The sequence below is a fragment of the Haliotis asinina genome, chromosome 1, assembly GCF_037392515.1.
Source record: "Haliotis asinina isolate JCU_RB_2024 chromosome 1, JCU_Hal_asi_v2, whole genome shotgun sequence".
Taxonomy (NCBI): Eukaryota; Metazoa; Mollusca; class Gastropoda; order Lepetellida; family Haliotidae; genus Haliotis; species Haliotis asinina.
This window is the reverse complement of record NC_090280.1, coordinates 44,732,840-44,744,998: the sequence shown is the minus strand read 5'-3', so window position 1 is coordinate 44,744,998 and position 12,159 is coordinate 44,732,840. Positions and strand designations below refer to the sequence as shown.

General features: G+C 38.1%; 1 long non-coding RNA gene and 1 pseudogene across 1 annotated transcript; one reads left to right on the top strand and one right to left on the bottom strand.

Annotated features, from left to right (window-relative positions):
- Positions 1 to 345: 345 nt before the first annotated feature.
- On the top strand, positions 346 to 2,821 carry LOC137272860 (uncharacterized; annotated as a pseudogene).
- Positions 2,822 to 3,811: 990 nt separating this feature from the next.
- On the bottom strand, positions 3,812 to 6,037 carry LOC137279209 (uncharacterized). Its single transcript, XR_010956677.1, has 3 exons — positions 5,968 to 6,037; positions 5,429 to 5,650; positions 3,812 to 3,916 (listed from the first exon to the last, which is right to left on the bottom strand). It is a non-coding gene; the product is annotated as an uncharacterized lncRNA (long non-coding RNA).
- Positions 6,038 to 12,159: the final 6,122 nt, after the last annotated feature.

The window sequence follows — 12,159 nt, the reverse complement described above, 5'->3', positions numbered from 1 at the left end:
AGTTCTAAGCAGCATGAGGTATACAGTGTCATCGAAGCAGTGGAGGACATTGATGCTTGTGAGGACACAATTCTTACAAGTGATGAGGAATACATGCCTTCTGAATACTCAGAATTGGATGACAGTGAAACTGACTGTGATACAGATACTGATAACAATACTGAATCATTTCTCTACTTGTCAGCAAATCCCCAGACTGAAAGACAGTTTCTTGTCTCTGAAACTTCACTTGCTAAACTATTCAAGTATTGCTCACATCAGTCTGGTTCAACTTCAAGTTCACTGTGTGGCATGACTTGTGAAGTGAAACTGGTGCAACATCAAGGCATCATGATAACTGTGGAGGCAGAGTGCTTGAAGGGGCACACAAAAAGATGGCAGAGTCAGTCAATGCACGGGACAATGCCTTGGGGCAATCTTCTGTGTGCCAGCAGTATTCTTTTGAGTGGGGGATGTGCCTCCCAAGTACTGCGAATGTTCAAATTCATGAAAATGCCTATCTTTAGCATGGATACTTTCATCAACATACAACGATGTTATACTGTACCATCTTGTCTAAAAGTTTGGCATGAGCATCAGTCAAGCTTGTTGGAGCGTGTTGGTGAGAATCCACTTGTTTTGGGAGGTGATGGGAGATGTGACACGCCAGGACATTGTGCGAAGTATGGCACATACACCTTGATGGATCTTCGAGACAGAAGAATTTTGGACATTCAGCTTGTCCAGGTGAGTGGCAATAAGTGAAATCCCAAGATACTGCTGTATGTTATAAACATTTGTGTAAAAAGTAGCAATATTGTGGACATGTGTTGTGCTTGATGCTGTTTGCAGCTTTATTCCTATTAAGAAATCTGGAAATCTGGAACAGACAGTTAAGTGATTGATATGTTCGTGTTTATTGTTTCAGAGCAATGAGGTGAAGAATTCACATCATATGGAACTTGAGGGATTGAAGCGAGGATTGTCATTCCTTGAAGAGAAAGGATGTTCCATTAAGGAAGTCATCACAGATCGCCATGTCTCAGTGACGAAATACATGAGAGAGCAGCATAAGGACAAGGAACATTACTTTGATGTATGGCATGTAACCAAAGGTAAGGAATTAAATAATAACATAGGTCATTTGTAATGAGGAAAGCAACTCAATATACATAACATATTTTGTGTTCATCTGTTCATAATACAGATTATTGATGTACGTCAATTACTATTTGCTGGCATTCAGATAAAAATGAGTTGGCTAATTGTAAATATGTGAAATCTGATGTGAACTGACTGCATATGAACACTGTTGTCTACCACTAAATTACATTTTACTTATTCCAATTGATGCCAGGAGTTGGGAAGAAATTGGAAGCAGCAGCCAAAAAGCCTGGATGTGCTGCAGTTCGTCCTTGGATCAAGTCAACTACAAACCATATGTACTGGGTAGCTGCTTCATGTAAAGATGATCCAGATTTGAAAGTGGACAAATGGCTGTCAGTGATAAATCATGTTGCTAACAAACATGAAGGACACTCGTCCAAGTTCAAGCAGTGTGAGCATGGACCCTTGACTGAGGAAAGGCTATGGTTGAAAGAAGGTTCGCCTTTTCAAATGTTTCTTAATATTATTAGCATTTCATATGTGACCAATGAACAAGTTCTTTTCATTATTTATACACAGTTAGGCATTAATTTACCGTTAGTATGCCAGACTACCATAAAGGTACACTTGACATTAACTATGACAACATAAATGAAGACATTATCAGTAGCAATTTTGTTTTTATAGGTTCTAAACCATACAAAGCTTTCATGGAGGTTGTCAGCAGTGGTTACCTGGTGAGAGATTTGCCAAACCTGTCTCCAGTGTATCAGACTTTTGCATTGGAGGTTTTTCACAGTGTGTAGAATCACTTTGCGCCGAAGAATACCCACTACTTTTATGCTGCAATGATGGCAAGGTGAGATATGCATAGAACCCCTCTGCAGACATTCATAATAATTGCTCCAATAATTTCTACAATATATACATTACAGATGCCACTAATAAGTGTGGAGTGTTCTTGATCTCAGCTGCAATGCTTGGTTTACACTTTGTAGAAGTGAGTTCAATAACCATAGCAGTGACATATGTTTTTCACTTATCACGCCAACTTTAAATATTTCAGAATGTTCCTTGCTGCTCTCCATTTCAATGAAAATGGAAACCGCGAACAAGCAACAGATCAGGTGGGCAATTCAAGATGGAAGATGATGTATCCCAAATCAAAGAAAGGAGAGGAAGCTGTAGTTAAACCTGTGAAACAACAAGTTACTTTCAGTAAGTCTGGAACTGCAGATTTTTCACATGCAAAATTAAGACTGGTGTAACAGTATTGTTTTTGTTTCATATCATATTTCTGTTGAATTTTAACTCTCACTGTTGATGTAGTGCTTTTTCAAAATGTGATCTGCTGCCATACAGCTGGAATATTGCTGAGTGCAGGTAAAAACTAAACTCACTTTCTCAGCATCCGATATGTTCCCTTGATCTTTTGCAACAAAATACATTTGTGCATGAGTACAGTGAAAATGAAGCCTGTGTTGTGTTGTCTATAGTTTTTAAATTGTTTGTATTATAATTATTAATTGCTATTTTGTATCATGCAGACTGTGCGGAAGACCTGCAGCGGGCTGTAATAGAAAGAAGAAAAGCTTTGCCAAACTTCACATCAGCGAGGAAAGATGCAGACAAGCAATTCCACAGTACATCTTTGCCACTTACCAAGAGCTTTAAACCCGTTGTTAAGAAAGACTTGGTCACCCAACAAAAGTCAAGATTCTTGATGCCGAAGTAGAGTATACTTGAGATAGGCCTTGCAACAGACTCCGAGACTCTGTCAGTTGCACTACTGTTGTAATTTTGAATGGAGCATCTGAGACCTTGTCGGTACTTGCTGTCTAGTTCCTTGGAGCATAGTATATCACATGTTTTACGAATACCTAAGGTGTAGTTTAGATAGAAAAAGATACCACTGGTCATCATAGATAGGTTTATTTACATGAAATATGAAATCAGTCAACAAATACACAAAATTAGTTCGGGATGTTTGGAATTTTTTTTAATTATGAATATTGATTCACTGATGAAATATCAATTGTAAAAATACTAATATCCCTGACATATTTTGTTCAGGAAATTCCTGCTATATACGTAGTCTGAGTGAAACAAAGTGATCTCTTTTGTTGTTATTCATCAGACGACAAGAGGTCATCCAACCAAAAAATGACAAGGTTATGAAGTACCGGTAAATAAAATTTGTGACTTTTACGAATTGACTTTTGTGTTATTTGCACTTCATAGCTCTATAATACATTCATACAGGTAATACTATTAGGCATTGGTGAATATCTCTGTGTTGGAAGGCATGATGCAAAACCATTGACATGTGGTGGGTGAAAAACATTATCCCCAGGGGTGGAAATTGCTAGTGAACTAAAAAAAAAATTGCTAGTGTACAGTGGCACATGTAAAATCACTTGCCCTGATAGTGAAGTTTGCACATTAGAAACAAAGAAACACTGGCCTGGAATGTTGGGCAATACACTATTTCCACTCCTGAATATGACATGGAATTAATACAATAAAGTAATCTATTAGGGTAAACAGTCACAGCTTATTTAACTGACAAAACAGTCTTGATAAACTGGAAGCCATCTGACTCAGCTCATTCTTCCAAATGTATTTCATAACAGATTTGAAATTGTTGAGTGAAAACATTGAAGATTGTCGAGGTCTTGCGTACTTGAAGCCAGTGTATGTGTCGGATTCTGCTGGAAATGCCTCCCTAATTTTTTTCACAACACAGGAAGGATGAACCTTCCTACATTTCTTAGGAAGCGTATGGTACACCAATCTGGAGAAGCGACGATATGAACAGTATCTGTATGCCCTGCAATTGAAGGAAGCTGAGATCATCATTTTATTAAATAGATACCATCGCAAACTTTTATTTTAATAGTAATCGATGAATTGAGACAAGATGCTCCAATATTGGTGTTGTTTTCACATTTCTATGATTTCCCATTTCCATCTTTACATCAAATAATTCATTATAATAAATTAATTATCTTTTTGAATTATATTGTCCCCTGTGACACATATGTAGTTTACTTGTGCATCAGAATTTATGGCTGTTTACACGCACACATACATACATACATGGGTTCAATTACTTTGAAATGTAATAAATTATATTACAGTTATATTCATTTTCCACAATTAAAATTACACTTTAATTTAAAAAGTAATTAATTTAATTACAAAAGTAATTAATTTAATTACAAAAGTAATTAATTACAATTACAAAAAAAAAATTCTAAAAATATTTTTTTCTGTATTTCTTTAATTGACAAAGTCCTGTGTCATGATACCTATTTTTGAAGCATTAATGCATGAATTTTTCATGCTCATATCAGTCAGTCCCCAAATCCGGTTCACATTTTTAATGTCCAGAAATTAAATTATAAAAATTTTGACTGTTTAATTTCTAAACTTTAAACATGGTTCAGTCTGTTGTTTTTTTTATCCTGTGTCCATTAGTTGGAAGTCCTGATAAATTTCGCTCAAATGACAAATTTATAATCCATATTAACATACTGAAATATTTGTCAAGTTATATTTATGCCTTCCTGAATTTCATGATTATAAAAATAGGACTAAAGTTTCAGTAAGATATTTTAGTGCCATATCCTATGAGAAATAAACAAAGATGCCATTTTGATAGGAACTTGACAAACAGTATAGTTAATCCCCCACTTCCTCAAATACTGAACTACATTCAGTCATGCATTACTGATTCCCTTTGTTTCATACCAGTGCAGATGATGATAGTTTAATGCCATTCACATGGCATAAGTTAATGGCAGTCGTAATTATGTCTATACTAACCTAGCTGGAATCTATTTCAAACATGTTTTTAATTAACTAAGACTAACTATTTGACTGATGTTCTTTTGACAGTGTTGTGTACATTTATAATGTAAAGGGTGGAAGGCATTCAATTCTCTTTCAAAACACCTGCTAGAGTATGTACAAACAACAAGCTTCTAATTAAAAAAAACACTTTGTTCTCGTTATTGTACAGAAAATTACTGCATGGGTTGCCTGATAACCTTCAAAATTAGAAAAACGTAACGTTAAGGTGTAATTTCGTGTAATAGAAAATTTCAATTACTTTGAGATATTAATTAAATTACAATTAAAAATGACATATTTAACGATCAATTACAAATTACATGCAATTACACAGATTTTTGTAATTAATTACATTCAATTTCAATTACAAATTACAATTACCCCATGTCTGACATGCATGCATCCATACATACATACATACATACATACATACATACATACATACATACATACACACGCACACACACACACACACACACTTACTTACTCATGTATTGGCTCGTTGTCGTCAAGTGGTCCATCCTGCTGAGCAAACTCCAGTAATGATACCCACACCACTCCTCTCCTAAGACAATTGTCCACAAAATATGGATGTTCAGTGATACACTGCACAGATTCTTCGTCGCACATGCGTTCTGTTTGCTGAATCTCCTGGCAACATTTACTCTCAAGACCAGTTGGCATCGGGATGCATTCGCCACAGTCACACCTAAAATATTATATTAAGTGAGAATTATTTGTGCCGATCGCCGGCCATACACACTTCACACAATTAACAAAAAATGTGCTTACTGTTTAAAATGTTATACACAAACATTCCCTAAACCGTGTTTTACATGACGATAACTATGAATGACGAAACGTACTAAAGAGCTGAGCGCATAAAACGTTACTGCGATCGGATAAATAAAACTACTCCTTGACAGGAATTAAGTACGTCGGTATATCAAAACCTGGTACATGAAAACAGTATTAACCGAGTCAATAAAACCGATTATTCGATAATTGTTTATATGACGAAATTACCAGTCTGTGTTCCCGAGTCTTCCGATGTTGACATCAAGTGGTGCCTCCGTTTCACTGGACTCTTCCTCTTCATCACCACTGGAATTTTCTATTCCATGCTCCAAAATTGGCTCATAATGATATGGCCTGACATCCAGGTCAAAAACAACATCGGGAACATCTCTTACTGCTTCTGAATCCATGATCACAGCCAACTTGTCATTCCAAACCATAGAGGTAGCAATCGGCGACAGGCACATTTGACGTCATGTCACGTGATACCCGCCGCTGCTCATTAACTGTCGGGTCTTTCCGTAATAGGCGGAAATTCGAGAGCGTTTTTCACGCGTCAATTGCTAATTTTACATATTTTTTTTGAAATTTTGATTACGGTAAGTGTTTTTAGGGTGCTTCCTTCCATTATTGCAAAAAACACAAAACGTTCGTATTCTCCTTTAAGTTATGGACAGTTGGATGACAGCGAAAATAATGTTCTGCCTTTTTCCTCGCTTTTCTAACCTGTCTACAATTTGCATTGAATCATGGTTTTCGTACATGTGGAGTCGTAGAGGACTTTGGTATACACTCATCAGCTATTTTATTTAAAATGTCAGCAAAAGTTTGAATGGGATCAGTTACATCACGGAAACACTCAGGTTGCAGTTTTGATTCACACATAGTTTGATATAAAGACCAGTTAACCTTCGAAAAGTTCCATCTCGTAAACGATGGAGAATCAGATGGAGTAATTTCTGAGAAGATAGTTGGGACGTGGTCACTTCCACAAAGGTCATTATGAACAGACCAATCAAATTCATTGAGGAGGTTAGAATCTGCAAGAGATAAATCTAGAATAAGTGCCAGTTGCAGGGTGCACATAGGTGCTTGAATCATCATTAAATATGCACAGATCATTATTTGAAATGAAATCTTCAAGTATTTTGCCTTTAGCATTAGTGTTAGTACTGCCACATAATGGGTTGTGGCCGTTTAGGTCACCCATAATAACACATGGCTTCGGGAGTTGGTCATAGAGTGATTGCATATCAGTCTGTTGTAGTTTTGAAGAAGGCAGAATATACAGAGAGCATAGTGTAAATGCTACTCCCAGAGTCAGTCGCACAGCAAGAGCTTGCAGATTAGTTTTAAGTGTAACAGGGCTGTGAATAACATCCCGTCATATAAGGATAGTGGAACCTCCAGTGGCCCTATCACCAGGAGGGGAAAAATAATGATACGCTTCAAACTGACGTAAACTAAAGTTATCTGTCTGTTTCAGATATGTCTCTCAGACAGAAAGCTGATGGTGCTAAATCCTGGATTAACAACTGTATTTCATTAAAATTTGTTCGTAGTCCTCTACAGTTCCACTGCACGGTATGCTGAGATGGACCTATCTTTTAGGTGGATTAATAGGGGATCTACCCCGTACCTTTTCCGAGGGTGACAAGCTACGTGCCCTCGATTGGACGTTTTCAAACACGCCCATGTCCTCAAGCGATCCGTATCTGTAAAATAATCTGATCTTATCAATTGACCCCTTTGAGGCCCTGCCACTGTGCTTTTTGAAAGAATCTGGTTTCGGTTTGCTTTTGCTTTTGACAACTGGTTGAACGTTTCTGTTAGACTGAGACATTTGAGATACCTGAGAAGACGTATCACAAGCAGAAGATGGTTCTGATTGGTTTGGGCGTGTCAGGAAGTGGTTCCACAGTTTGTGTAGATATTACAGGCGGCAACATCATAGGAGATTCGGTTTTAAGCCAAGTAAAGTTCGTTTGACAGCTTGCAGATGACGTGGTTACTGTAGGGGTTTTTGCAATGGAAGCATACGTTTCCTTAATCTCAGAACCTAAGACAATCTTTTTTGCATCAGAGAAACTGATGTTTTGAGTAAAATTGATCTTGTTGATCTCCATATGCTGTTTCCAAACTGGACAATCTTTAGAAAAAAGATGAGTGAGCACCCGAGCAGCTCGTACATTTCTTAAAAGTACTCTCGCAATCTTCTGTTGTATGTGTCTTCTCACCACAGTGAGCACATACAACGGACAATGTACAAGTACTAACACCATGACCACATTTCTGGCATTTGAAACACCTCAAAGAATTTGGTATGTAGGTGTCAACGGTCATGTTACAATATCCTGCCTTTATTGATCTGGGAGCATTAGCAGAAGAAAATGAGAACAGGTAAGTGTTCGTCTGAACGGTTTCGTGGTTTTTGCGTGTTGTAAAACGCTTGACGTAAATGACTCCTTGGTCAGCGAACAATCGATCTCTGTCTCTAACAACTCCTTTGCTGGTGTTAAGTGTTCTGTGAGGAAAGACTGATACCGGAATGCCGACGAACGTTTCAGTTCTCATCAAATTAGTTGCTTGTTGCCTTCTGCTGAACTTAATGAGCAATGACCCTGAACGCAAAAGTCTAGTGTTTTTCACAGCTATGCCTTGTATGCCTTTTTGCACTGCAAAACTTCAATCGTGTGTTATCTTTAGTCTCCATTACTAAAAAACGTGGCCAAAACTCAATTGTTTTGGCTGTCTGTGATCATCGTGATCAGGATCAGTGTCGAGAGGACGTTTTGTTTTCTTTAGGGGAGTTTCGTAATCCAAGTTTAGTGTTTTAAGATTCATCATCCGAGCTCCCCACCCACCACGGAGTGCCATGAAGACGATGCTAAACACAAGTGGGTCTCCAACTTGCAGTACCAAGGATACCCGGATGATATACTCCAGCAGAAAAACCAAAAGATTAATTCTTCCACCAGATTGGCCCATGAGCCACCGCCTTCTGGGCATAAGACTCTAGACAAAGGTCATGTATACAAATGTCAAGTTAAATAATATTCTACAATGCAAACGCGCCAAGACCGAAATACAGACAACTTCAAATCCTATTTTGTACAATTACATAAAATCCATGCACAGGACTTCGCATGATTGGTTGAACCGGGCCCATTCAACCTCCCGTCTAGGTGAAGTCAGGGCCAAAGTGGTGTGTTGAGCAATAGGAACAATGGTCCTGCTCCCACTGCCCTCAACCACCAGGATCACCTCCTCCACCGACACAGGGCCGCAACCCACGGCAAACCGGTTGGTGAACCAAATATGCCCCCGGCTCCACTACGGGGGTGTCGGCGAGCTGTTGACGTTACCCAGCACCCACCACGAGGAGGTGGCTCGCCACGGGTGCCGGGAAGTTAAGAACATTAAACGGTTACGTTCAGGTGCACTGCAGGTTGAAATGGCAGCAGTCAGTCAATTTGATGAGCACAGAATCGTTTGTTGGAATTCCGGTTACTGTATCTGCTCACAAGACATTAAACACGAGAAAAGGGATCATCAGAAACCGCGATCGGTTGTTTTCTGACATGACAGAACTTGACATCATGACTGAAATGAAAGATCAAGGTGTGCTATACCTCAAACGCTTTTCTAAAACAAAAAAACAATGAAAGTGTTCCAACCAATACTTACCTGTTCTCCTTTTCATCTCCGACAGCTCCAAAATCATTGAAGGCTGGTTACTCCAACATCAAGGTTGATGTGTACATTCCGAACCCGCTCAGATGTTTTAAATACCAGAAGTAAGGCCATGGTGTAAATACTTGTACATTGTCCGTTGTGTTTGCTCACTGTGGTGACAAGACACAACAGACACACACAACAGAAGATTGTACTAGTGATTTTATAAAATGCACCAACTGCTCAGGCGACCATAACTCATTGTCTAAACAGTGTCCTGTTTGGAAAGAGCAAACAGAAATAAACAAAATCAATCTCACTCAAAATATCTCTCTTTCTGAGGCCGAAAATCTGGCAAAAAGATCTGATCTTCCAGAAAGTTATGCTGCAGTAGCAAAAACAACATCGGAGTCACGCTCTAAAATAACAAAATCATCCACAAGCTGGCAAACTACCTTGACTGAGGAATCACTTCCTAGTACCTCAAAGTCCTCGTCTGATCACAAATCATCATCTGAGTCACACGCAAAGTCTCAATCAACAGCTGATAGTCAACAAACGGTGAAAAGTAAATCGAAGCCAAAGTCTGATGCTTCAAAACAACAAAGTGGCAGAGCTCCTAAAGGGTCACAGAACAAAATTCAATTGTTCAATAAATACGGGTCTCTTGAAGACATGGACGTTTCTGAAAACGTCCATTCTAGGGCACATAGCTTGTCGCCCTCCCAAAGAGTGCGGGGTAGATCCCCAATAAATCCCCCCAAAAAAAGATACTTTATTCCAATAGTATTGTACAGTGGAACTGCAGAGGATTGAGGACTAATTTACATGAATTACATCTATTAGTCCAAGATTTTACACCTTCAGCGATATGTCTCCAAGAGACATAGTTAAAACAAACAGATACATTTGACCTTCGTCATTTTAATGCATATCATTGTTTTTCACCTCCGGGTGATAGAGCCACTGCCGGGTCACCGGTTCTAGTCATATAAAACGTTATTCAAAGCCCTGTTTCACTTAATACTAATACGCAGGCTGCTGCAGTGAGAATGACTTTACATGTAGCGTTTACGCTATGCTCACTCTATATTACATCATCTTCCATGTTTGCCAAAACTGATCTCCAAGCTCTATATGACCAACTCCCGAAGCCCTGTATTATAATGGGAGATTTAAATTGACACAACCCACTCTGGGGTAGTGTAACTACAAAAACTAAAGGTAAATTGTTGGATGACTTTTGTTCTGACAATGATTTATGTATTTATAATGATGGTTCCAACACATATTTACAACCTGGGACACTGATCTATTCTGCGCTTGACTTGTCATTGACAAATTCAGAAATACTCAAAGAATTTAAATGGTCAGTCCACGATGACCTCTTCGGAAGTGACCATTTTCCTACTGTATTAAAAGCTGTAACACCATCTGATGTTACTCCATCATCAAGACGAAATTTTAAAAAGGCTAACTGGGCTTTATATGAAACACTGTGTGCTGACAAAACTTAAACCTGAACGTTTTATCGACGTTCCTGATGCTATTAAATATCTTTCTGGGGAAGTGAATTCCAAATTCCTCTGTAGTTCCACATATTCGAAAACCATGGTTCAGCGATGAATGCAAACAAGCTAGGAAGGCAAGGACATTATTTCCGTCGCCATCCCATGGTGCATGATTTAAATAAATTTAAAATATTAAATGCTAAAGCACGGCGTACTTTTAAACAGAACAAACGCCAATCTTGGCAAAATTATGTATCCAAAATAAATTCTCGGACACACATGTCTAAGGTATGGAACATAATCCAGAAAATCAAAGGTAAAGGTACTAAATCTAGTGTCCATCATCTTAAACATGGAGATTAATTGCTTACTGATAAATCAGATATTGCGAATAAATTGGGTGAAACCCTTGCTAAACAACCTTCCTCTTCAAATTATCTACCAAAATTCCAGCAATATCAAAAACAAGAAGAAAAGAAAACTATTAATTTCAATTCTGATAATGGGGAAGATTATAATGAAACTCCATACTGCTCTTGATCAAGCTCATGACACTGATACAGGAGCTGATAACTTACATTATCAACTCCTGAAACATTTACCAGAATCCTGCCTAGAAACTCTCCTAAATATTTTTGATGATATTTGGATATCGGGTAACTTTCCTCCCTCATAGCACGACGCTATAGTAGTACCAATACCTAAACCTGGAAGTGATCATACCGATCCATCCAATCATCGTCCGATTTCATTAAGTAGCTGTGTTTGCAAGATCATGGAACGCATGATAAATAATCGACTAGTTTGGTACTTGGAAACTAATAACCTCATAACAGATATACAATGTGGTTTTCGTAAAAACAGAAGTACTGTCGACCACTTAGTGCGTTTGGAATCATTTCTTAAAATGCATTAATTAATAAACAACAAGCTGTGTCTATCTTCTTTTGATCTTGAAAAAGCATATGACACTACTTGGAAAAATGGAAAAACTAACTGCATACATTTTTGTCGTAAATACAAACCATATACAGACCCTGAATTATCTCTAGATGGCACTCCGATTAAAGTTGTGAAGGAAGCCAAGTTCTTAGGTCTAATCTTTTATTCACACATAACGTTTTTGCCGCATGTTAAATCACTTAAAACTAAATGCCTGAAAGCACGTGACCTATTGAAAGTGGTGTCAAACTCTAAATGGGGAGGGGATCAAGCTACCCTTGTCCGTCTATAT